Here is a 27949-nt window from a genome sequence, read left to right as displayed (position 1 = left end):
AGGATGTTTTTTCCTCGAAATGAGGTACTCTTGAGAGGTATGGCAGCATCTACCCAACTGAAAACTGGCATCTGAATTCAGCAAAATAAAGGATGGTGTTCTGCAATAAAAAAGAAGGTGATGGCTGCTTGTATTTTATTTGGGCATTAAGACTGCGCAACTAGAGAAGAACTTTAGCAGGTGATCATGGTCATAAAAAATGCCCCCGAAGACTTTTCATATCATTGTGCATCGCAGTATCTCTGTTGGATGCCTGCAAAGTAACAGAATTCCATGCTTGTAGTGCAACAGCACAGCACACGCGTATCAGTGCACACCAAACCTACACGACGCCATTAATGACTGTCATAGCTCTCGTGTTTCCCAATCATCCAGCCATTCATTTCCATTCTTCTGGAATTAAAATTAAAGCTGTTTTTACTGATGGCCAAAAGTAGCAAAATTAAAAAATAAATAAATAAACTTCCAGAGGCATTTATTCTTATGATAATGTCACAATGATTCTTATGGTGGTAACAAACGTAGCTTTACTCCATGACAGGCACCGTTAATCCACACAAAAAGTTGATAATCAGCAGGGACATTTCTGTTCAATCAAGGCACTCTCCTCTATGTTATCTACATACCTGAGGGGTATTCTAGTTATTATGCTATAAAGCGTCGCTCTTCGGTTGATTGTGATGATCAACAGGAAAATGTTACATCACGCCGTCTAAGTTAACTTTGTTAGCTCATGCTTTTAACCTGTGGCTGGTGTTACCATAGCTCCGCCTGTAAACAGTAATTGAATACTGAGAGCTTGTTCCTAGGTGACCAATGGACCAAACACCAAAAGCGAAATGGAATAATTATCTATTTCATTGTTTTCATTTTTAAATAACTATTTCAGTTAGGAGCCTCACCTGTGAAGTCTATGTGTTGGGTTCACTCAGGACATTTTTTGTGTATGACCAGCCTTAGCCATAGATGAACTAGATAGCTTCCTAAGGTGCCAGTCATCTAGGGATACTTGCACTGTATTGTATTTATTTATTACATAAAGGACTATTGCTGATATAGCACCCCTGCTCTAAACAGCCACAGCTATGGCACCCCATTAGAGAGGTGCTGCACACCTGATCACTCAATTTTTGGGCTTTCTGTTTCATCCCATCTAGAACCCCATGGTTGTTGGGGGGTGTTCTAGCAGTGCCCAGAGATTCCACTGATTTCAATTATTTGCTCAAAAATCATTACACTGCATTCTTAGTCGGAGTCTATTGAAAAGGCAGAGGAAAATGCTAAAAAGTAAGACAAAGCATGAAAAAACAAGAAATACATAATCTGTCGTAATAGTGTGGGGAGGCAAGGATAGATGGAAAACCAAGGGGACACTGGGCATATATCAGTGGGGAACCACTAGGACGTGGAGGGACCCATGAAGACCTTTGCCAAGGGCCTCTTTTACCTATGCTATGCTACAGACCACCCTCTCAAACTCAGGAACCCCACTCAGCCTTCCTGAAGACACTGGAGAGTATGAATGTCTCTCCAAATACTATCATATTGGGAGACTTCAACTACCCAAACATAGACTGGGAACATTACTCAAGCCCCAACACCCTAGCTCAAAAGTTCCTAGAATTCATAAACTCAAATGCGATGGAACAACTAGTCACCACTCCCACAAGAGGAGATAATATACTAGACCTGATCATCACAAACATGGGGACAAAATGCTCCTCACCAGAAGTATACCCCTCATTGGTGAAATCAGACCATAAATTAATCTCACTGGAAATCTACATCCCACCCCCACCCCTTGCACAGAAGACCACAGTGAAGAATTTCTCAAAAGCCGACTTCACACTTCTTAAGACTGAAGTGGCATCTTTCAAGGCCCCTGGGCCAGTGGAAACCACAACCCACACCGCTGAATCCTTTATAAATGCCTTCTACGGACACCTTCAAGAATGCATGGATCATGCAATCCCTAATAAAACCAAGACCCATTCCCACAAAAGCAGGCATCCTGTCTGGTGAACCCCAGCCATTAACAAACTTTACAACAGGATGTTAGGAGCATTTTCATAGGCAGGTCTTTGCTGATGAATGCATGCAACTGTACAGAGCTAAAGATGAGAGTTTAAATTGGGATGTGTAGCAACTTCCAAGTATTCAGATTTTTTTCTGACCAAGATAACTAATAAATTAGATGTCTAGTTTGTTACACTACTAGTGATTGTACCATATTGTCTGCATAGAGACAATGCATATAGGGCTGGATTGCAATTTTCTCTCATCCCACATCTACCAAACCAAAAAAGAAAATATAGCAGGCTGCAGAAATCACTTTTTATGCTTCTGGCCATTTGGCCATTGACTACATTTTTAACAACTGCTGCACAAACGATGACCACATCAGAGCCCCGATTATGCAAATATCCCTTTTTAAGCAATTATTTATCACATAATACCCCCCTGCTAGGTGGCAAACAATAGCTGAGGCAAGCCAGCATCTTTAGCCGAAGGCTAGAATTTCGGTATGTTTTATTGGTTTAACCTAATTTTGCTAATTCTGTTTTCACACATTTTATTTCATTAATTGTATTTCTGTGGACAACTTTACCATTCGTAGATTCGATCCCGTTTTGGCAGATTCATCGTCCATTGAGTTTATTTAATTATTAAACCCTTCTGCAACGCACGTCTCCATTTTTTTTTATTTCCATCTGGTATTATATTATTGATGCCACTAAATAATAACAGACATTTGAATTTCAGACTTCATATCCATTAGAAAATGTATCTATATAGAATATAGTGCGCTGAACAATTTTTAAATGGTTGAGCTTTAATAAAGTCAACACAACAAAGGTTGAAAGCACTCTGTTGTATTCATATACAAACTGTTACTGATTCTGGAGAATAAGTCAGGGAAACAGTCTGCTACAAATCGGAATTTAAGATCGTTTACAAAATACTTAAAGGGGGGAGTGCAATGCTGAATTGCCTGTATACATCAGGCACTTGTTTGCTACTGCAGTTAATGTACAAAGTCATATAATGCATGACCATCCATGATATTGCTCGACATTGAATATACACTCGTTTGCTAAATTTTTAAAGGAGTGTTTTATACGATTTTGCTAACTACGGTTTTAAGACCATCATACATATGTTAACTGCACACAATAAAAACATATTTTTAAATTGCCATTGATCCAGCACCATTAAGGGCTTCTGCATAAAATGTGTCTTAGTTTAATAAAAACATATTGCACTGGGGAAAAAGAGGCGAATGGCTTACGTGCCCTGGGCATGGGCAGTAATAATACTGAATCTTCTTTAAGTAAGCTATAATAGTTCAAATCAGCCCTAAATTATCACCTGGCAACTAATAAACTATGCAACTGTACCACATCTGCAGTTGAAGTATGCAATCTTAACTCTGTTCACCATGGATACTGTAAAAGTGTATTAATATAGTATTTTTGATTTTACTCTCAATATCTTGAAGACATGCTTTGTAAATGTTTGACTGTTGCTTTGAAATACTTGCAAGTAGTGTTTGACTGTTTTTCAGTCCCACGGTGGTGGTGCTGCGGTAGCGTTGTCGCCTCACAGTAAGATGCTGTCTGGTTCAATTCTCAGCTAGAGCGTCTTCTGCGTGGAGACATGCGTGAATGGGCGTATCTTTGTTGAAGGTTGTGCGTCAGGGCTGGTAACTCGGCACATAAAAATCAACTACCAATCATTAGTGGACCGGAGTTCTGCTGTGGCGACCCCTAACCGGGAAAAGCCGAAAGACACAACAGGTGTTTGATTGTTTTTCTATTTAACTGTCAAAAATGTGTTTGACCTTGTTTTGTAGCTTTTCTCTCGCCTTTGCTAAAAATGGGCATTTCAGTTCCCAGGTGGACTTTCCTGGTAAATAAAAGCAAAAAGTTGCATTTTGTAAAGCAAAAGAAGTATATAACTATTATTGTCATTACTGCCACCCTTTTTCACAAAATTACCAATTTTAGTAGGAATTATGAGGGAGGGAACAAAATTTTGTGCCAAAATCGGGCATTTGAAAGGTATGCTAAATTCTTACTCAGCAGTTATAACAGTGAAGTCTGATGGACATGTAACCTATATTTCACCCTTTCTTAACACAGACAAGTTACCAAACATTAACATTGCATCACAAAGCCTGAAATATTACAGAAAATTTTTGGTTGATTACTGTCAGCCAGCACCACTGTTAAAAAAACAAACTACGTTTGTATTGCACCATTCCTTTCAGCTGTTCAGAATTCTGCAGAATGCCCCTGAAGTGATCGGTCAGTAAAAGCACATTATATGTTTAGACTTCATTAAAGAAATGCATCATATTGATGCAGACCCTTAGTCCTGTAAGCACCACTGCATTGCGCCTCCCATTTGAACACTTACAGGTCTCTGTTCCATGCCATTGCAGCACTCATGTCTCAAGTGACGTTATTTGATGTGAATGGTTAAGTGAAGTGGAGCACCCATCAGGCTGTGGGTGCATTTATTTAACATGGATCTATGCTTTATTTATTTAGAGCAAACATATTTCATTGCTCTAAAATCAAATATAAAATTGTTGAAAAAGCACTTCTCCAAGCACGGTGCCATAGATGCTCGCCAAGTTGGCCTGTGTTTAAGTCTGGCCTTGGTTATGTGACACTAAATATCTGGATTTGGGAAAAGGCACGATGATATATTATGCCCGTGTTCCTCATGCAGATGTTTATATTACACTCATTTATATGACACACGTGGAATACATATGAGTCCTGTGTATAACAAGTGAAATATCATGTACTGTAGGTTTAAGGAGCAAATATCAGGGTTGGCAGAGAACAAAACGGTGAACTGAGTGTTGTACTTTTTCTTATACAAACCGAACCTCTACTTCCGTTCGTTTATCAGTTTATCTTCCTTCAGTTACTGTTTGCCGTTGATTTCAGTGTGCTGTGCTAATTGCTTTAGTTGTCTATTGTTTTTTTTTATGAATGGGATGTTTCTTGGTTGGTTTGCTGTTCTAGTTCTGAGAAACCTTTTAATCTAGTGGTATATTGAGGGTTATAGTAGACCGTAATACTTAATATATAAGTAATACTTACAAGACTTTGCCTGGATCAAATTTGACATTGCGTGATTGAACAATGGCTTGGACTACTGATCCCGAAGTCTTAGCACTCTGTTTCGGTTTCATTCTCCACAGTCTTGTGAAGCGCTCTTTGCAGCTACTTTTTCTTGTTGTAAAGAAGAGAAATGTGTAAGTTTGCAGCATCACACCCAAAATAGATTTATCTCATAGTTCGTTTGCAACTATTATAGGAAATAGTAGTATATTACACTGTTGTTTTATTTTAGGTGGCGTTATGTTCAATAATTTCATGTATATTGTGAATACACAATTATTTTCCATGTTGTAGGTGTTTAATTTTCCAAGAAACACCTACAACACGGAAAATAATTGTGTATTCACAATATACATTTTATTAAGTATTAAGGTAGAAGATTCAGTATTATTACTGCCCTGGTCCAACAAAGCCTCGTTTGTCTCTCTGCATTGGTTATATTATAGGAGACAGTACTTCAGAGGTAGCGGAATGTACGGAAGAGACATGCATGGTTCGCTGGTGTTGGTACTCCTAAGGGAATGTTTTTAACATCGCTCTTTTGGAAGGGACACTGTACCCATTCTGTTTCATCATTTCTTTGCCTGTGTACACCAAGTTATTAATATTATATTGAAGAGCAAAGGTTAAGTGAGGCGTCAGCTTCATCCATTTAGGTTTGGGAAAGTCTGTAGAAAATCCATACGACAGTAGTACTTTAATAAACTATTATTGCAATTGATATAACTGTGTTTATTTTGGAGTACTGAAAGTAGAATGCAATGAAAGTAAAAACATTAAAGTAAAACTAGTGCAGATCATGGTGCCATTTTTAACGAAGTCAGTCTACAATGGCGCCATTTTTAACGTAGTCAGTCTACAATGGCGCCATGTTGAATTGATTTTATATTCCTTATAAGTTCAAGTTGAATCTGCCAAGGGATCTTAAAATAATTTCGGGGCAATAATTATTCCTGCTAAGTGAGAAAGACTGGGACTCTTTCACTAGGCTAAAGTGATCATATCATCAAAATTAATAGCTAACAGTCTAAAAGAATGGAAAGGGGAACTTTGGATCCCTGTAATGAGAGACACCCAGGGTGACTTGCAAAGGGGTTGTATGTTTCGATATTATCGAATAATTTCACAATACACGCGGCATGTTCAACAACAGTTGCTTCGAGTTCTAACATCCCATGTTCTTGTTAAACAGTTTTTATTAATTTTTAAAACAGTTTTGTGTTACTATCTGTAATACAGTATTAAACAAAAAAAATTAATAAAAAAGTTTAACTTATGGATGTCAGAACTTGAAGCAACATGCCTCAACTACTGTGGAATTGGAATATCTTAACTGTTTATAACATGTTAATCAATCAATTTAATAAATGTAATTATTACTAACCAGCTACACGGCATTAAGCTTTCTACCGGAACACACAAGACACTTTATGATCTAAATAGATAAAGATAATATATGCGCTGAACCAAACACCAAAACACAAACATTACAAAATTACACCACTTTAAATTTAGGCACTAATCACAAATTAGATTTTCCAGAATACTTTGCCTGACAAGTTGTTTAAAGCTTTTTTTTAATATTAAACTGGCTCTTTGGTACAAAAATTAAAAAAAAATATATACCTCTCTGAGAGACTCGTAGACTTACTGAAGGGGTTTGCTGGAGCTTCAGTGAATCACTTACTAGACTTTCAAAAGAAGTGTTTACCAAAACGCGCCTAACTCAACTACAACAGAGAATTATTTGGAGGAGCAATTATTGAGGAGATTATAATCACCTGACTCTCCAACCTCCAATCACTTCTCCAATGTATCTGAGATAGGCGCGATTTTTCACAGCAATGATGATTGGTTCAGGTCCTGAGGAACCTGAACTGAAAAAAAAATGTACGTTTTTTTTTTAAACTGTCGTGGAGAGAATTCCATTTAACTCGAACTCAGTGACTCCATATATGAGAGTCCATATTATTATATCAGTATGATCTCAAAAAAAAAAAAAAAAAAAAAACTTGAAAAGGAGGTGGCGCGCGCCCCTGCGCCCATGCCTAAATCCGCCACTGCTAAACATAAATGTTTCAGCACATGTAATAGGAATGGATATTGTCTGAAGCATCTGCAATTGATGTGGGAATTAAGTGTATTATAATGAATGGCGCAACAGTGTGTGAGACTGATGGCAATGTGTCAACTATGCCCAAGTGCACAGAAACTATAGCAGTGCAAAGTCTAGCATTAAGAAAATCGTTGCACAAGCAGTATGCAGACAATGAGAGCCAGTGAGCCCTGAAATATTCCAATGTGTGCTTTAAATCAAGCCAACACGTCCAGTTCAGTACAATTCAGTACAAGGATGCTTTCTTTATTCAGACAAACAAGAAGGTATAAGCACTTTCGTTCCAAAAATAAAAGCAAGAACTTCATCAGATACAAAGAAATTAAGGAAGTAAACTGTTTTAAATAGGAAATCTTACATTACAACACTTCCTGGAGTCATGAAAACCACTCCCAAGTCTGAAACAGTCTTCTGGAACAGAAGTCTGAAACACTACACATAAATGTTTCAGCACAAAACAGTATAAATATCAAAATATAAAAATACACATAAAAACTGATTGTGCAAATGTCAACACACTAAACTATGTATTATAAACACAATAATAAATATGTAAATATGTGTATATATAAAAATGCTTTTAAGATGCTTTTGAAAAAATATGTATGGATATAAAAACATATAAGTAAAATATGCATACAGTTAAAAATCCATTAGGAACAAATTAATACATTTCATGTACATATGCATATAACAGGTATGAAGGCCATAAAAAAAAAATTTTGTACTATATCCATATCTAAAGGGAATGTTTCGCCTCTCAAGAGCTCTCAATTTAAGCAGACTGCTTATGGAAAGGCTGTCATTTAAACCTGGCCAATGAGTGGCATCAAGTCATAATTGCCATAGCAACTCGGCTTTTTCGAGTGAATATGGGCAGGCTGCTTCCTCCATTATGTCTTTTTTGGACTTCAAGTACTACAAATTTGAACTGGTGATTGTTGTACTCACTAATGTGTCTAGCAAGTGCATTCACTTCACTAGCAGCCCTTATTTTCCTAAGGTGCTCGCTGATCCTATTTTTAAGCTTACGTTCCGTCTTCCCCACATAAAAACATGGGCAAAAGGAACATAAAGCATAATAGACCACTCTTTCAGTTAAACAACTACATCTCTCAGGTATTTTTATTTTCGTTCTATTAATTTCACATTCACTGACTTCCAAAATGAAAGGGCAAAATTTACATGCCCCGCACTTAATCATCTGACCCTTCCTATAGATTCCATCATTATTACATTCGAAAATGTTCTTCAAGTTAGGGCCCTTCTTGAAAACACACACAGGTTTTTCTCCTAAGATTTTAAAAAATTCTCTGTCACTACTCAAAAAATTCCAGTTCTTATACAGAATATCTTTAATAGTGTATGCATGATTTGAGAAGACAGTTAAAAACTTTTGTGTGGTAATTAGTTACTTCAGACCCAGAGGAATGGTGCCCCCTATATGTTTCCTGGTTATGGACAATTGTTTGGTCATTCACAAAAGTGTCCGTGACTGTTTCAGTTATGTTCAACCCAGTCAAATTGGGATGGACAGTATTAGGGGTGCCCAAAATTGGTGCAAAATATCCACATTGCCTTTTCTTACTAACCTCCTTCATGATGTTGTCAATTAAATTGGGGGGATAACCGTTTTTCAAGAACATTTCCTTCAAGTTAAGGCATTCTCTGGTGAAACCTATCCAAGTTGTCACCATTTGTGCTGCATGCACAAATTGCCCCTTAATAACTACACGTTTCTGAGTGAATGGGTAGCAGCTGTCGAAATGCATAAAACTATTGGAATAGGTTTATTTTCTGAAAATTTCAGCCACAAATCTCTGTTGTTCCAGATCTTTCTTTAACAGAACATCAAGACAGGACATTTCACATGCATTAACACTATATGTGAACCTCAAAAAGGAGATTGAGTTGTTACTATAGTTAATGAATTCAACAATTTGGTCTCTAGGGCCTTCCCATAAAATAAACATGTCATCCAAATACTTCATGTAAGTATGACAGAATTGGAAATATTTTGATTGTTTCAAAGTATGTTTTTCCCATTCCAACATGACAATATTGGCATACAGGCCCCCACATTCTGAACCCATAGCAACCCCTTGTGTTTGTAAATAATACTGATTGACAAACAAGATAAAGTTGCTTCTATTTGTACATATTGATTTTGTCCTAGGGTATTCCCTTAGAAAACAAATAATCACAAAACCATTCCTCCCTGATGGAATGTGGGATGACAGAATATAAATCTACTGCATTAATTGTAAGAAATAAAAAGTCGGACCTAAAACAAGTGTTATTGATTTTCCTTAAGAAGTCCCAGGAATCAATACATAAGTGGGGTTCATCCAAAAGTAACTTCTTCAGTTCAGTATCCAGAAATGTGGCTAAGGGGGTGCGTGATTGATCCCTGGGCATCAACAATGGGATGCATGGGTGGTTGTTGAATGTTTTTATGGAGTTTCAGCACCAAAATTTGTGGGTGTAACTGGAAATTCCATTGTCAGATAGTGTAGTTTGTGGATTTAAATGAGACCATCAATAAATAAGTCCTAGATGTACCCCCTTATTCTATTGTGTGTGCCATTTAACTCATTTAAGGAACTTTCACAGTAAGTATCTGTCTCCAAGATAGATTTCATTTTGTTGATATAGTCATCAGTTCTCATAATGACAACCCCAACCCTTTATCTGGTTTCATTATTCTGATGCCATATAGTTGTTTTAAGCAATTAAGCTCATCTATCTCTTTTTTAATTACATTACTACTGAAACTATTGTTTCTAAACATGTTACCCAGATTTTCTGGCATTCTAGAAACATTTAGCATCTAGAAGACTAGCATTAATGAGCAAGGAAGCTGTCATTGTGATATTATGTTCACATACCAAGCAATGCATGGAGCACACTCTATAAGCACATTTCAAACCTCAAGACATGTGCCACATGATCCCTGTCCCCCTGATATTGCCAGTGAAAATCTAATACTGGCATGAAATCCTGACATGCATGCATATGTGTTCATGAAAACTATCAAGTGATAATACTGATATGATGAAGTGTTATGTCTCTGATGCTGTACTGTCACATTACAGCTGTACCACGGATGCAATTAGACTTCATAGGTTCATAGGAGAGTACTATGTTAATGTTCCAAGGTGACATAACCTCCTAGCCATATTTAACATGGTGTTTCACAATTTTAAATAGCTATGTAAATAAACTTCACACAGTTATGAGCCTATGCTATGTTATCTAGGACCAACTGCCTCTATGCATGAGGGACATGGGCGCAACACCAGGAGTACAAGTACCATTAACCATCCATTGATGTAGGCTGCACTTGAATAGGGTCAGGAAAGACCTTTGCTTTACCTGAGTGGGAAGCTTATTACAGTGAAGGGACAGTGTCTGAAAGATTTTTCTTATCTCTCTAACATGATTTATTATGTCAGAGGCTAGGTTAACATCCTTGGAATGAGTGACCATTATGCAGTTTGCTTTACCAATCTGTAACATTTCCATCAGGGCTAGATTGTAGACTGCTCTGTTGGCCAGACACAAATCAGATATTAGTAGTCTCTGTAGGGGACAGAATACAGTGACATTGGTTTCAGTCTTTCCATGTAGGTCTTGTCTTTTACACCATGTATTTTTCTCCTCTGCAAAATCTCTGGTGTTGCTGCAGTTGTTGCAGATGTGTGTTGAGTTACATGCAAAAGGGTGCATTGTTTTCAATTATTGTTGCGATGAGTGCCAAATACAATGGATTTAAAATATCCTTGGATCTGTATGACATGCTCCTACTTACACGTTGTGCCACATAGAATGGATTTTTCACCACTGCGGACACATGGTGGTTAAACTTCCATCTGCCATCTACCTGAATACCCATATCACATACCACTGAGTCTACTCATTGGGGTGTGCTGTCTATATTGTACATAGCTTGGACATTTGCTTTACAAAATGGAATAATTATGCTTTTTTTGGACATTTAGTGTGTCTCCATGGCACTGGCACCAATCATTTGTGTGCATTTATACTTTTTGTAGTATATCAATACTGTTGGATTCAGGGATTGTCCACAATTTGTAATCATCTGCAAAGTTGGTTGGATGAAGGTTGTCTAAGTTTGCTTGGATTTCTGTGAATTAAATACAACAGGAAAGGGGCTAGTACAGAACCCTGTGGTATTTTCCTGCTCACTGGCCTCTTGCTAGAGATGAATTCAAACACTTTGTGAGTAAGTGTCTGGTTGGTGATCCATTGGGCTATCCACTTGGTGACATAGTGTTTATACCCAGTTGAGATGGTTTCTCTGTAATACCTGATTATGGAATTGGTGAAATGTCTTGGCCAGATTATGTTTCGTAGGATGAACATTCTTTTCCTCACCCACGGGCCTTGGTGACCTTCTTGAAGAAGTCAACCAGATTTAACAGGCATGATCTAGTCTTAACAAATCAAAAACGAGTTGGTTACACAGTCAGGAGATTATCAATGTTTTTGTTGCTAAGGTCCATGATTATTGTTTCCATTGGCTTACTGATGAGGCTAATCAGGCCTATGGGTCTGTAATTCCCTGTGTCAGGTGGTGGTCTTATAATTCTCTGTGTCAGGTGATGGTCCTTCTTTGTTCAGACAAATGACTGCTGGTGTCCACCATTCCGCCAGAAAATAAACTGCCTGGAGGCTGCTGTTATGGGATCCAACTGTGTCTGCTAAGTCGTGCTTTAATTTATTGATAAGGCAACCTGGGATATTAACAGGGCTCACTGATACTGTGTTTTAGCATTACAGAGTGCACAGGTGAGCTGCTTTCTTGAGAAAATATGCTGAGTAATATTTGTTTGTATACCTTGAGTTATGACCAGTGAGGATTGGTGGGGGGGGGTGAAGTTTGATCCAAATCTGTCAGCTAGCAGGTTGTCTATTGCCTTCGGTTGAGTTTTGGTGTTGCCAATCACAACCATCTGTGAACATAGCTATGTATTCTCCTTAAGATTTTGTACTTACTTAAAAAAGATTTTTGACAACTCTAACTACAACCTTCGGTATACATCACATGACACACAGTGGAACTGTTAATGCAGTCGTACAACTCTACCTATTTCATGTCATTATATCAGTTGCACATCATATCACTATATGTTTATTTCTGGAAAGGTGTGTGTGAGGGCTCTAATACCAAATACAGACACATTACAAATTAAGTGGATGTGATTCATACAGAATAGTTAATGGCACAAATGCTGACAGTCATACAATGCTGCTGGGCAACACCTGAATAATCCTTGTAATTGACAACATAATGAAGAAGGTATACACATGCACACATGCCATACTGCAAGTCACTATGATGGTTGAATGAGAAATGTGTCAAATGTTAATATAGTCCACTGTAAGCACACAGGATGTACTAAGGCAACAATATACGTAGCATCGTCCAATGTCAATAGTCGTCAGGAGGCACATTACTTCAGCTGTTATGGAAAGAACATATAATCAAATGTCAGCAGTGGGCATCAATATATTACCTCAAACCTCAGGTTGGAATTCACTGTGGTAGGGCTACCATAAATCAAAACTTCAACACAGCACATGTGGATGACAGCAATACTGACATGTGAAATCTTCACAGGGTCATAGGGCATTACTAGGCTAATGGTCAATCTCACATAAAATCATAGCCATTGTTATAGCCTTTAAACTAAAATTGCTATATCTATATGATGAAAGATAGTAGTGGTACGTGCATATCTATGTATGTGTTTGATTATGTTACCTACTGCCTCTGTCCATATGTGACATATGCACCACCCCATGACTGAATCAGCATTGACACATCCAGTGGTCTGCAGATGGCTTGCAGACAGTCATGGAAGGGCTGTTCTTCATTATATGTATATGTACCTTTTTATGATGACATCCTGCAGTGTTCTGCAGAAAGGAAGTTATGCCGACGGAGTGAAAAAGGGTTATGTAAAATGTTCTCCTGAGTAGGAGTCAAATGAAAAGAGGTTCAAAAGATCATATAATCACCATAGAAACTGTAGTCCAAGCATGTGACCATGCAGCCCAATATAACAACTTAAACATAACAAAAAGACTACATAGTGTGGTGGGGTGCAACAAAAATATTAAAACTCCTTCTTCAGATTGACAATCCCCCAAAGCTTGCACAAAAGCACAAAATAGCAAAAAGGTGCACCAGACTGCTATTTTGTACTTTTGTACACGCGTGTTTGGTGGTTTGTCATTTTGAGGAAGAAGGTTTAATATATTTGCTGCACCTCATCATACTACATGGGCTATCTGTTGTGTTTAAGTTCATATAATGACTATAATATACCAACAATCACATGCACATTAACTGAAGTCAGATTTGAGCATCAAGCCTTTGTAGGTATGCAGATTTGCATTCCATACAACACAACACTAGCACCACCAAAGATGTCTGACTTTAGCATTGTCACAATGCACTTTATAGTGGATGACAGCATCATTGTATGCTGAAAAGAAGAAGATGTTGAATGGGGTGTGTGATATAAATGTGAAATCACATCTCACTATAAAATTCTCTACACACTCATATTTGAATAAACACACACACAACTTGTCTGCTGTGCGATTAGAACCCTGGACCATCAAGTTATACAAGCTACAGGATACAGTAGCTAATGCTCCTGCCAACACAGATGCCTGAGTATAATGCTGTCAGAGTGCACTTTACAGAGGAGCACAACATCATTGTATGTTGAAAAGAAGATGTTGCAAGGAGTGACTGACATAGATGTAGTCTCACAAGCCATTCTAAAATTGTCTCCAGTCTGATAGCTGAGTCAACATATGCACATGTTGACTGCTGTGAGATAAGAACCCTATCTAGCTGCATAAGTTGAAAATCTCAGTGCTTAATGCTAGCACTATGGCACAGGTATAGCTTTCATATCGTCAGAGTACAATTTATAGCAGATGGCATCATCAGCATTTGGTGATAAAAATATGTTGGTAGGAGTGTCTGACAAGCTACTCTAAAACTATCTCCTGAGTGACAGTTGACTGAATGCACAGAAGACACAAGTTAACTGAAGTGAGATTAGAAACCCTACCTAGCTAATTACAGAAGCAAGAAAACACAGTAGTCAATGTTAGCACCACAGCACACATCTGAGGTCTCTGTTGTCAGAGGATACTATAGCAGCTGATCAAAAATGGTCTCCCTAATGAGAGTTAACTAAACACACATACACTCTCACACAAACATAAGCTGACAGCAGACAGATTAGAACCCCCACCTAGTTACACAAGCTAGAGAACAGAGCACTTAACACTAATGCCACACCACAAGTCTGACTTTTCCAGTAGCAAATTCTTATTACTTTCAAATAAGTCAAATAATGTTGCAGGAGGCTTGCTCTACTCCCAGTAATTTGCTAAACTTTGGAATCATATCCCCACACAAATAAAACTCTCTGACAAACTCGATAATTTTAAACCACTGCTTGAACATCTTAACCAATACTGATCTTGCACATGCTCATCTCAAAGTCGAGACTTTCTATTCACTCTACAATACTCTTCAAATATTATCCTTAAACAGAATACACTCAACTTCTCACTGAAGTGGCAAAGACTCTGTCTGTACTATCCACTAAGCTGCATGTGGTCTTTTTCTTCAGTAACGTCCACCTGTGTAAAATCTTACACTGTATAAATGTAGCTACTGTTTGTGTATGAATGTGAATAGAAATGTAACTACTCTGTATTTGATTGGAACTTAGTATAATGCAATGTAAGCAAATGAGGCTTTTCTCTCCAGACCTCTGCTGAAAATAGGTAGTACTCAGTCAGAATTTCCCAGCAAACAAAGACAAATAAATAAATAATACATATTGTCACAGAACACTTTATAGCAGATGACATAATTAGTGCATGGTGAGAAGAAGATGTTGGGAGGGCTGGATGAAATTGTTGCTACATCAGGTGCAACTGTAAAATTTTGTTCTCAAGGAGACCTGAGTGAGGACATTAGGACATAGACTTATGCTTCTCTGATTACGCACACCCAAAGACATGCAATTTCGCTGTTGTGCAAGTCAAACCCCTACCTAGTTAGTTAGTCCAGCTACAGAACACAGTACTTAACATTTGTGCCATCACAGAAGTCTGATATTATCATTGTCATAGTGGTCTTTATAGAGGATGACATCATCACAATGTTGCAGGCAACATATACTGTTATGAGACTTGTGTGCAATGGCTGGACTTCACATTTGCTTTTGTGATTGCAATGTACAAAAATACTCGTAAAGACATTTTGATAGTCTAGGTGAAATAAGCTGTCATGAATGCATGTTGCAGAACTGAGACATACATGTAACTGAGTCTTAGTATGTTGTATAGATAACATACCCTCACACACACACACACACACACACACACACACACACACACACACACACACACACACACACACACACACTTTGGAAACAGCAGTACTGCAAGTGTTGTATGTGTGTTTATATTCTGATAAATCGATGTCCACAATACTAGATTTGTCTGACAATATCGATGTGTTTTGATGAGTGATGACCAATGCCCATTGTCAGTATAAACACATAACAAATGTAGCAATGCAGTTGTGCTCATTATTTTTGTAGTGTAGTGGACATATTACTGCATTTCCAAGTGCATTTCAGTGCTTCCTTATTATATTAGCAAATGTTCAATGTTTCAAACGTCGCTTTATCAACAGCTAAATGTCGACTAGTCCAAATCCTGAACAAACGGAACAGCAATTTTTTTCCTATTGAAAAAAATCACTGGTCTGAAAAAAAAAAAAAAAAGCCCAAATACAAAATAAAGTGGGAGGCTTCAAACACCCCCCCCCCCCTACTAAAATATACCAACTCTGAGATCGCACCACAGTGGAGGAAATGGCAAAATCACAAAAACATCTCAGTGATTTTTTTTTTCCTAGGAAAAAAATAGCTGTTCCGTTTGTTCAGGATTTGGCCTTTTCAACATTTAGCTGTCGACAAAGCGATGTTTGAAACATTGAACATTTGCTTAAATAATAGGGAACCCATTTCAGCAGGAGACACACATGAGTCGGAGTAAGTATGTCTTCAGTGAAGGACATGTCTCTTCCCTCCTTTTGTGTTTATGAATGCCTTCTGATAAGATGGAGGATAATGGGACAATAACCATAGTAAGACATGCCAAACACCTGTTTACACAGCACAGCTCCAAGAAACTCATTTGCGTGAACAGAGGCAGAGTATTAGCGCATGTGAGATTCCCATTTTCCACTTTGCTAGAATCTACCATTCCTAGAATCTCCTTTTGTTCTGACTGAGTGTGCTTCTCAAACAATCTGGAAATATAGAGTTGATAAGTATATTTTTGGCACTTTTTAACTGTTCAGAGTTCTGCCCTGTCTTAATTTTTGCTTGACTGAATTATTTATATTTGCTGGAATTGTTTTCTGATTACTAAAAGTGCCTCCATTTTGATTTTTTCCTAATTTACTGCTTTCTGTATGTTTTTAGTCATTTTTTTAATTTATTGCATTTATTTAAACTGTATTTGCTTTGATATTGCTACACACTCAAGTGTGCTAACTTGCACTGCATTTGAATTGTTTTTACTGCTGTTCTAGCTGTTTTTCTGTAAAAAAAAAGTTCTAAGCTTGTTTCCCACCTTTCCTGTAACTAGTCTAGTCCATTTACAGATTTCCTGTATCCATGACTGTTTGTAAGCCTCTGAGCTCCCCAAGTCTTTCCATGTTGGACAGAAGCCTTCTAGCTTATCAGTGGGAACGGTAAGCACTAGGTAGCCTATCTATCACAAGAGGAGTGGTTTCTGGCCCAGAAATTGTAGATTATTGGTCATTTGGGTAGTTTTTCCATCTCCTTCAACTTTCTGGTTTAAAAGCCCACATTTGTGCTTGTTTCCCACCTTTCCTGTAACTAGTCTAGTCCTGATACAGATTTGCTGTATCTAGGACTGTTTGTAAGCTTATGAGCCTCCCAAGCCTTTCTGTGTTGGAGGGAAGCCTTCTAGCTTATCAGTGAGAATGGTAAGCACTAGGTAGCCTATCTACCACAAGAGGAGTGGTTTCTGGCCCAGAAATTGTAGTTTATTGAATGTTTGGGCAGTTTTTCATCCCTTTCAACTTTCTGGTTTAAAAGCCCATGTCTGCACGGGTTTGTGCTTGTATAAGCTCCGCTCAGTGACTCTGAGCTGAGGTAAACTATTACTGGTGCCAGAAAGTCTGCTCTTCAGTTTTTACCTTAGATTTTGCTAGTTCTTTCTCTCTTGCACTTCAGATAGCCTAATCGCTTTGCACTTCAACAGGTTTTTGTACCAATTATTATAGCACACCTAAGTGCCATCAGCACTAGTTGTTCTTCATGGAAATAAGTCCAGTACTTAATAGTTATGACCACACCTCCTGACATGATTAAAGGGCAGTTCCCTGTGCTTTCTCCTATTAACCTGGTACACTTGGGCATTCTGAAGCAGTATAGCAAATGCCTCATGTACACAGACAACCCTCTCCTCTTAACTTCCAACACTCAGACTTGTGAGAGATGCACTTATATCACCAAACTGGAAGCTTTGCACTCTCCAGCCAAGATCAGACTAGCTAGTCAAGGGGAGAAGGTCAACACCTGCAGCACACCACATGGAGCACATAGCTCTCCAGAACACCCACTATCACAGCTCTCACATAAAAACACAAACCACACACCCACCTTCGTGGAGGCACTCAATATAAATTTACTCAAACAGCAGAGACCTCCAAGACAGAAATGCACTCGACCACCACAACACAGCACAAACCACAGGACACATAGCTCACCTCCACAGTATGCCCCTCAACCTAAGCCCCTAAGGCTAAACACCTTGCCCAATACACTAGTCATAGGTGACACAATAGTGAGGAATGCAGATGTCCCACTCACTAGGTTGAATAAGGAGAAAGTAACAGTCAGCTTTCTATCAGGTGCCAGAATCTGACACACAACACAAGCACTCAGGTCACTGCACAAGTACAAGTGTGACTCTGTCATTGCCCATGTGGGTGTGAATGACCTGAGCCACACCTCCCTGGACTACATGAAAACAGATATTGTGGAGCTCTTGGATTATGTGGCCCAGGCAGGTATGACACTAGCCCTGAGCAGTATCCTACCATCACCCAGAATGATACCGCAGTACAAACAAAAAATGATTGACTTCAACAACTTTCTGGTGTCATTCTAAGGGGATCCAGTATCTGTCTGCTAGGATGACATGATTGACAGACCTTGATGCTTTGCCAGAGATGGCCTGGATCTGTCACCCCTGGGTTTCTGGGTACTGGTTAAACTCTTGCCACCCCTATATTACCTTTTTTAGGTGGTGTTCCAAAGACCAAATTACCACTGTAACAGCTATAAATAAATGCAATCTGAGGGTCATGCTGCTCAACACTAGAAGTCTAAATCTCAAGATGCACCCACTCGAAGCAATCCTCAAAATGAAGAACATTGACATTTGTGCTGTAACGGAGACCTGGTTTAAAGTGTCAGAAAGCACCCCTACACTACCAGGCTATAACTCATTTCACACCTTTTGGCCCTGAAACATGTACCAAAGCTCCAAAAACAGTGGTGTCTCCATATTCATGAAGGATATGCACACCTCCAGACTAATAGCCCAGCATAATGCATCTGAAATACTTCAGGTACAACTAACATTGGGTAAGACTGCGATCCAGGTCATAGTCTGCTATAGGCCACCAACCATGTCCCTAGACTCTCAAGCCATGTTCCTAAGCACTCTGGAATCTATCAAGGTCCAAACCAACACTTTCATACTAGGAGTCTTCAACTACCCCTCCAGCAACTGGGAAAACTACTCAAACACCAATACATTAACCCAATGCTTTCTGGAATTCATCAGTTCCAATGCCCTGAACCAGCACATTCTGACCCCCACTAGAGGAAGCAACATTTTTGACCTGGTTATTACTAACATGGGTGACCATTGCTCTACATCAGTAGCCAATCCCTCCCTGGTCAGATCCGACCATAAATTAATCGTCATGGAAATCCACATCTCACCCACACCCCCCCTAAAGGTAACCACCTTGAAAAACTTCTCCAAAGCTGACCTTGGACTCCTAAAAATAGAGGTGGCTAACTTCATGACACCCATACCAATGGAAAATAGCTGCATGACTGCTGAAGAAGTCTATGCATTTTATGCGTGTCTTTCTGTTTGTTATCTTGTTGTTACTTGAATTTACATGCAAGCATACCAAAATATATTTAACTACTTATTGTTATGAACTAGTCTTATTACTATATTGTACTGAGTACAATAAATACACGAAGATAACTGTTTCAGTTAATACACTTTACTTTCACATTTTTCTTTTCAGATCTACAAGCTTGTAACACAGATGCTGTCAGCTCTCTATGGCAAATACCCAAAGCTTGTTTATGCACAGTTAAATTTATACAAGAAGGTCTGGTATTTTTCTCAAAGTCTGATGTAAAACAGTTCTTTCTTTGTATAACAGTTTTTCTTTGTTCTTCTCATTTATGATTTGTCCTTGATTTAAGCTCAGTGGTCCAAGGAAATTCAGTTATCTGAAACGTGGTGTTCCTGCACTATCTGATGTTCCAACTTTATCTTGCTTGATGTTATATCTCTTTACTTCATTGATGTTCTTCCAGCTGCCATCTGTGCAGTTATTTTTACAGACTTTGTTTCTCAATAACATACTCCTTTACATGGATGCCAAAATCTAGCTATGCTATACCAGTACACTTACTACTTCTTCATATTATTCTTGCAGTTATTATTCAAGCTAATAGTCATGCTAGCAGTAGTTTGAAAAGACAGTATATACTATATAGAACAGAGTATTCTTTCAGTTCCCCATTTTTTGTAATTTGTTTGAGGAACAAACTAAACTTCAGCTAAAGAAAAGACTGCATTTGTTTCGTCAGCATTGCTATTTATAGCATTTACCACTTTGTTTATATTTACAATCATAACTTGTTGAGTTATTGTAACTCCTTGTAACCTGCAGCATATAAACTGTTGCAAGCTGTTATTATTATTATGACTCTTAAAACTATTAACACAGGGTGTATTAACCAATATAACAATTTGGTCCCAGATGAGGACTATCCTTTAAATATGTCCCACTAATTATGGGCAGTGTCAGCTTCTGTTTTTGTCTTTTACTATAAACACTGGGTTATTTGAAACCACACATACAAACTGTGGTGCCACTTTAACAAACATTTTCACATTTGAAGGCAATATTGTCCATTTATACTAAACTGTAATCTGTCTATTAAAGATACTTGTAATGACTTACTAAATAGTAGGATTTTATTATGCTTGTAAATGTACAATTTGTGAGATATCTTGTTTTACTAGTTTTTATACCAAGCTCTTTTAAATCTACATTTGGTATTTTTAAAACTTGGAAATGTAATATTGAAGTGCAATATTGTTTTTTTTTTGGTATTGTTGTCCTATTATAGTACAAGTGGATGGTATTTTAACCATTTGATCTGTATGAAGTACTGGCTGTTACTCAGAATGGTAAATATTTTAACCCATGGTCCTTTTTTGTATTACTGTTTTGTTTATACAAATAAACAGAGTATTGGTAGAAATCATACCCTTTTCTTTCCCTGTTGAGTTTATTCTTATTTTTGTGTTATTGTCTACACACTGTGACATTTTTGCATGATGTCTTCCCTTATCAGAACTGTTACATTTTCAGGGGGTAATGTATAGCATCTAATAGAGATAGAGCTGTTTATTGAAATGTTTATGTCAGTCTTTGATTCTTTTTCTACGTTTATGTATGCCTGACTTTGTTTAGCTAACCATGCTGTTACATTTGTGTTAAATGTCATCCTGTCAAACATACATGCTGTATGCTTTTTACAACTGAAATCGTCTTGTGCTCTATTTTGTGTAGCATTTTTTAACTAAGTTTTATTCGTGAAATATTGTAATTCCCTCTGTTTTGGTGTTTAGAATGATGCAAATGAAATGCAGATGTCTGTGTTGAATGGTGTGTGCCTTGTCTCGCAGCTGCATTTTTATCTATAGTTCTTGAAGCATGTTTCAGACACTGAACATTCAGCTTGTCTCAAACTGTACCAGAACATATGCATGCTAGCAAACAGAAATACAAGTATTTAACTAACTATATTATGTCTACATATATTATAGCAACAGATGTGTATATGCATCTAACTAGCAAACAGATGTGCACATGCAGTTATACATTTTTTAACGTATCTGTCGCTGTATACATTCCGTCTTTTTTATTTTAAATTCAAACTGTATATATTAGTATGTACTTTTTAGTCAAGTTATATTGCTATTAACTAGAAGCACATTGGGAAACAAAACCTTTAGTCTTCTTTTCATACAGTAAGTTAACACAGTTTAATATTGTCAACACAATGATGACAACCATTACTATTAGAATTGGATTAATCTGAATATGACTTTGTACAGTGATGTTATATACAGTAATTTATTGACAATGCTTGAGGATTTTATTGCAAAGACATTGCAGTCTTGTTTTTTTGAAAAAAAAACACATATGTCACAAATGTCAAACTTTGACTTGTTACTCTATTTACATAGATAAACCATTTACTATATACTGTACAGAATACACTTGTTTGTACAGATTGTTTTAGCATTTGTATATACATGGCTGTAATGTACACTTAGTCCAGTTTACAAACTTAGCATTAAACTGAAGCCTGCTAATTATGCACCTTTTGCAGTACTGTTTACACAGTTAGTGTAAAATTGAAAGCATGCCCTTCCCCCTGTAGTATACATCATTTTATTGCAGTATTGTTTATTTGCTTTATGCTGTGAGAATTGAATGATGGCCATTTTGAAAAACAGAAAATATTTTTATAAAGCTTTAGCTGTTGCTTAGACTGTGAAAGTTATAGCAGGAATTGCTTTTACCTATTTTGAAAAGACATTTACTGTTACTACTACTACTAGCTATTTGTACCCCCCTTTTTGTAAAGGGACCTGCATAATTTATTTTAACTGCATACTATAGCTTATGTATTGACTGTACTCGTAATATTTACTTGCAAACAGATGATTAATGACATGTATGCACAATTGTGACGTTATTGCAATTACTAAACAGGATTAGACTTTTGTGCTTTTTGCTTAATGCTGTACGTGAATACTTAACAATAATGTTTTAGAAAAACGTAAGCCATTTGGCCTGGCAACCAGTCTTGTTTCCTTGACCTTATAAATTTTAGTACCAGTAACATTTTATGTTATGCAACATTCCTTGTAACTACTCATTCCAGCCTGGAAAGATTTGAGTTACTTACTTTTTTTCTTTTTGCGCATTCCAGACGCTTAACCCATAACTCCTTCAGCACTTACTCGTACCTTCAGTCATTTGTTAATATACTTGTAACTTGAAATTAGAATGCAGTTGTATAATAAACATTTGTAATTTGCGTAACTATGCATGATTGCTTTTGAATCCTGTTTTTGTTGGAGTCTGCCATTTTTATGCTATGATACAATTACAAAATATTATAAAAACAAAAGAGATATTGACTTAACTAACACATCTTTGAAACAAATATATTTACATGATTTACATTTGCTGTTTGCCTTTTTCTGCACATTAGATGAAAAGAAAATACATGCATGTCAGTCTTGTGACATCATGTCTTTTCTGCGTTTAACTACTTTCATTTGATTTAAAATCAATATTTATGTGCCTTGCTTTAACTGAATGAAAGTTTCTACTGTGAATGCTTAACCATTTTCTAAACATTGAATAGTATATCGTAAATTATTTTTTATCAGTGCAGTTAACCGATGTTGCTTTAACACTTTGCTAACCAGATATTTGTTAGTATTCTGTTCTGCTGACTTTAAAGCTCTTATGCACTTCTGAAAACGTGTTTGCATATGTTGTCTGAACTTTTTAAACACATGCTGACTGTCTTAGAAGTTTATTAAATATTTTTATCAGTTCACCATGAACCTCATCTCTGTTTTTAACTGTTTTGTAATGTGCAATGGTTTTATGCCACTTTTGTCTAGCAAGATGTACAGAAGATTCTGTAAATAACTGACTTGACTAATATTGTAACTGTAAAATTAACATTTTACATGTGTTGACAGGACATAATGCACCTGGCTCTTTACCATCACTTACATGACATTACACACAGAAATCAGTTTCATTATGACATTGGACATAGAAAGCAGTTTCATATGACTTGTACAATAAAGCATTGACTTTACCTAGTAAAGTACTAATTGTGCTACAGTTCTGTTTATATGAATGTTTAAATTTTGTCCATACGTGTGCTGGACTATTATTACTGTCTACCTGAAAGGTGTTCTTACATTTTAAAGTTCTTTTGTTTATGGCATCCATGCTGTAAAATGAGAAACAAAAAGAGAATTAACAGTTTCTGTGTGGAAGGTGGCCAAATCTTTCATTGAGAAAACATAGAAAGTCCCTCATTGATTCTCTGAAAAGGAGGTCAACCACAGTTGGCAGATTCAACTGTGGAAATGCATAGGACTTGTGGAATTTGCAGAAAGGCACTGGTCTATTTCTGGATACTGTACAGAAGAAGGAGGCAAATGTTTGCACTGGAACGAAACGTATTAACTGAATAAAATAAAAAAGAAGTTGTAGCTGTTACAATAAGAAACCATTCGGTCCATCAACTGTGGCTCACCATTGAAGAATTCTATGCATTTTATGCACGTCTTTCTGTTTGTTATCTTGCTGTTACTTGCATTTACATGCAAGCATACCAAAGTATATTTAACTACTTATTGTGATCAACTAGTCTTATTATTGTATTGTACTGAGTACAATAAATACACAAAGATAACTGATTCAGTTAATATGCTTTACTTTCACATTTTTCTTTTCAGATCTACAAGCATGTAACACAGATGCTGTCAGCTCTCTATGGCAAATACCCAAAGCTTGTTTATGCACAGTTACATTTATAACAGAAGGTCTGGTATTTTTCTCAAAGTCTGATGAAATACAGTTCTTTCTTTGTATAATAGTTTTTCTTTGTTCTTCTAATTTATGATTTGTCCTTGATTTAAGCTCCAAGGAAACTCAGTTATCTGAAATGTGGTGTTCCGGCACTATCTGATGTTCCAACTTCATCTTGCTTGATGTTACATTTCTTTACTTCATTGATGACCTTCCAGCTACTATCTGCATAGTTATTTTTACAGACTTTGTTTCTCAATAACATACTCTTTTATACGGATACCAAAATCTAACTAAGCTATGCCAGTACACTTACTACTTCTTCATATTATTCTTGCAGCTTTTATTCACGCTAATAATCATGCTAGCAGTAGTTTGAAAAGACAGTATCTACTATATAGAACAGAGTACTCTTTCAACTGCTGAATCATACACCAATGCACTGTACAAACATGTACATAAATGCATGGAACAAGCCATACCTAACAGAGCCAAGATGCTCTCCTACAAAAAAAGGAAGCCAATCTGGTGGTCCCCTGCCATTAATAAACTCTACAAAAGAAGGAAGAAACTGTTGCAGAAAAAGGTGAAGTCCCAAGACTGGAAAAACTCACTTATTAGCCTCAAAGTTGAGATCCCTCATCAAATCCTCTAAAGCTAGCTATGAAGGCAGAATTGTGGCAGACACTAAAAACAATCAAAAAAACTTTTATAGTTATATCAAGAACCTCCACAGCAATACCCAGATTTGCTCAGAGTTACTGCACAATGGTGCCTTCTATACTGAGCCAACAGATATTGCCAACATACTGGCCAACAGATTCAGTGCCAACTTTACCCCTCACTCCCCCCCTAAAGGACCAATCACAATACCGAAAGAATGCCAGGCACCCAGCATTACTGCAGCCCAGGTTAAAGCTGCATTGTCCAAGACCAAGAATACAGCTTCCATGAGAACTGATAATATCTCTGGCTGTGTTCTACATGAAGTACAAAGTGAAATGGCAACACATCTGTGTGCCATGTTCAGTCACAGCCTCACCTCTGGCTTTGTCCCTACTGAATAGCGCACTGTTACAATCATCCCTCTCCATAAAGTGGGAGCGACTACACACCATGGGAATTATCACCCCATTAGCCTGATGAGTCTGATATGTAAAGCTATGGAGCGCATCATCATGGACCTAATTAACAAAGATATAGGAATTCTCCAAACTCTGGACCCCATGCAGTTTGGCTTTGTGAAAGGGAGATCATGCCTGCTCAACCTGGTTGACTTTTTTGAGTCAGTCACCAGGGCTGTGGATGAAGTTAAGGCAGTGCATACAGCCTATCTCAATCTAGTCAAGGCCTTTGATACCATTCCTCACTCAGGAATTATTGATAAACTCACCAAACTAGGCATCAACCACTATATCACTAGATGGGTTGCACTCACAGATAGAACACACAGTGTGAAAGTAGTGAACTCCAAGTCAGTCTGCTGACTAGTCATGAGTGGAGTCCCACAGGTATCGGTCCTGGGTCCCCTCCTGTTCAGCAGCTACTTCTCAGAAGTCTAGGCCAACACAAAGGGACTCTGGCTGACCAAGTTCACAGACAACTGCAAGCTGGGAGCCATTATTAACTCCCCAAGTGATGCAGATATCCTACAGAAAGGCCTCACTGAGACCAATGACTGGTGTCGAAACCATGGCCTTAAGCTTAATACCAAAAAATGATTTGTCATGCACTTCGATAAAAACTCTGTTCCCACTAACTACCACATCAATGGGAGCCAAGTGAACACTGAAGGCGTTATAAGAGATCTGGGGACACAGGTTGACAGCAACCTCTCCTTCAACCACCACATTGCCACTGTGGTCAGAAAGTCCTTCTATGTGGCACATCTCATTACCAAGGGTTTTGCATCCAGGAAGAAAGAAGAAAGAGGTCATCATCTTTCTCTACTCTTCCCTCATTAGACCAATCATCGAGTATAATGCCCCATTTGACATGTATCTCACTAAACACCTGCAACAGCTGGAGAGGCCACAGAAGTACCTCACAAAGAGGATCCTAGGCATTAAACACATGCCCTACATGGACAGACTCAAAAGACTCCAGATATTCTCTGTCTCATATCACCTACTTAGAGGTGATCTCTGCTTGACTTACAAAGCCATGTCTGACCCAGCTCTGTTAGAAATGCTACATCTAAAGAAATCCCAATCACTCCGCACCACATGCTCTAGAGACCTGAACCTCATTACCACAATCAACAGAACATGCTGGAGGGACAGGTTCCTCACCCAGAGACTGCCCATGCTCTGGAACAGACTTCCCATACATGTCAAGCAGAGCACCTCTAGAAGCAGAGAAATCTTGATGAGTGGATGGGTAACAGAAAGGTCACCTCTGTGATCACTCCACTGGCTCTACTTGGTAGAAGCACTGGGAACTAACATTGGGCTGCACGATGCCAGAGCACTTCTACGGGCTAGGCTTGTAAATGCTCCAGGGCCATTAGCCTAGCACACAGCTATGAACCTATGAACCTATGAATACAGCTTGAACTTGAGAAGTAGTTAGGAATATATGTCATGGGAGGTATAGTTTACAGATTCTATGCTGTTCATACTGTAGTTTGTATTGGAAATGTTATGTCATAATTTATATTACATTAAGAACACTGCTATTGCCTTCCCCGTTTGGGTGGAGTTAAGTAATGAGCAAACGTAGTTCTCTACTTAATTAGGAAAATACTAATATTTATATTGGTTCGCCTTCCTTCGCACAACCAGGGTAAGCAGCGATGCTTGGCCATCAGCACTGTGGACAGTACTGACTCTAAAAAATGCATCTGGTGCTGACCTTTCTCTGTGGTACCAGATGTTAGAGCAATAAACCCCTGGTCAGAGCACAGATAGCATAGGGTTCAAATGCATATTATTCACTTTTTTACAGATGGTTTCAGGAAGGCATTAGCTAATCAAATGTGATCATTACTACAAATGTGACAAACAATGACTACAGTAAAGTATGTGTCTTCCACAATTATTTATCACTAATGTCTACCACTAAGCCATTGTACAACTATTAGCTGCTTTGCAGGCCTCATTGCAAATCACAATTTAATTGTGTGTAAAGCTTTCTAGAAATGCCAAGGGTGGTACATGTTTTGAAAAGATTATTTCTAATTCAGCAGATATATTACCTATTTGTGTAAGGCCATATATGGATATAGATGAGAAGAGTGTGAGGACAAAAAGTGAAGGGTTTATTAGAGGCCATTTTGGCCATGTGTGTGGTGTGTGATTCTATTTTTGACCAGGTTGAAGTTGTGAAAATGAGATAGATAGGAAAGTGCTGAAGATCTACATGCTTAAGTTGTTAGTAATGCATAGAAAAGCTACACATTTAATGCAATCATGCTCATGGGAACAGATCAAAAATATGAGGCAAAAATCTAGACAGTTATGGGATTGCATACATACTCCTTGCCTCTCTGAGTCTTTCTTATCTTTCATCATGTGCCTCTCTGTTCGCTGAAATTTCCTGAGCAGCTGTAAAATAAAGAAGGAGAGAGAAAAAGAGACATGAAAGTATTACGCATACCAGTCTTGGCTATCTACAGCTTTCCATATA

This window comes from Protopterus annectens, chromosome 10.part0, assembly GCF_019279795.1.
Source record: "Protopterus annectens isolate FY-2018-M chromosome 10.part0, PAN1.0, whole genome shotgun sequence".
Taxonomy (NCBI): domain Eukaryota; kingdom Metazoa; phylum Chordata; order Ceratodontiformes; family Protopteridae; genus Protopterus; species Protopterus annectens.
The sequence above is the reverse complement of the archived record's forward strand: the minus strand, read 5'-3'. Positions refer to the sequence as shown.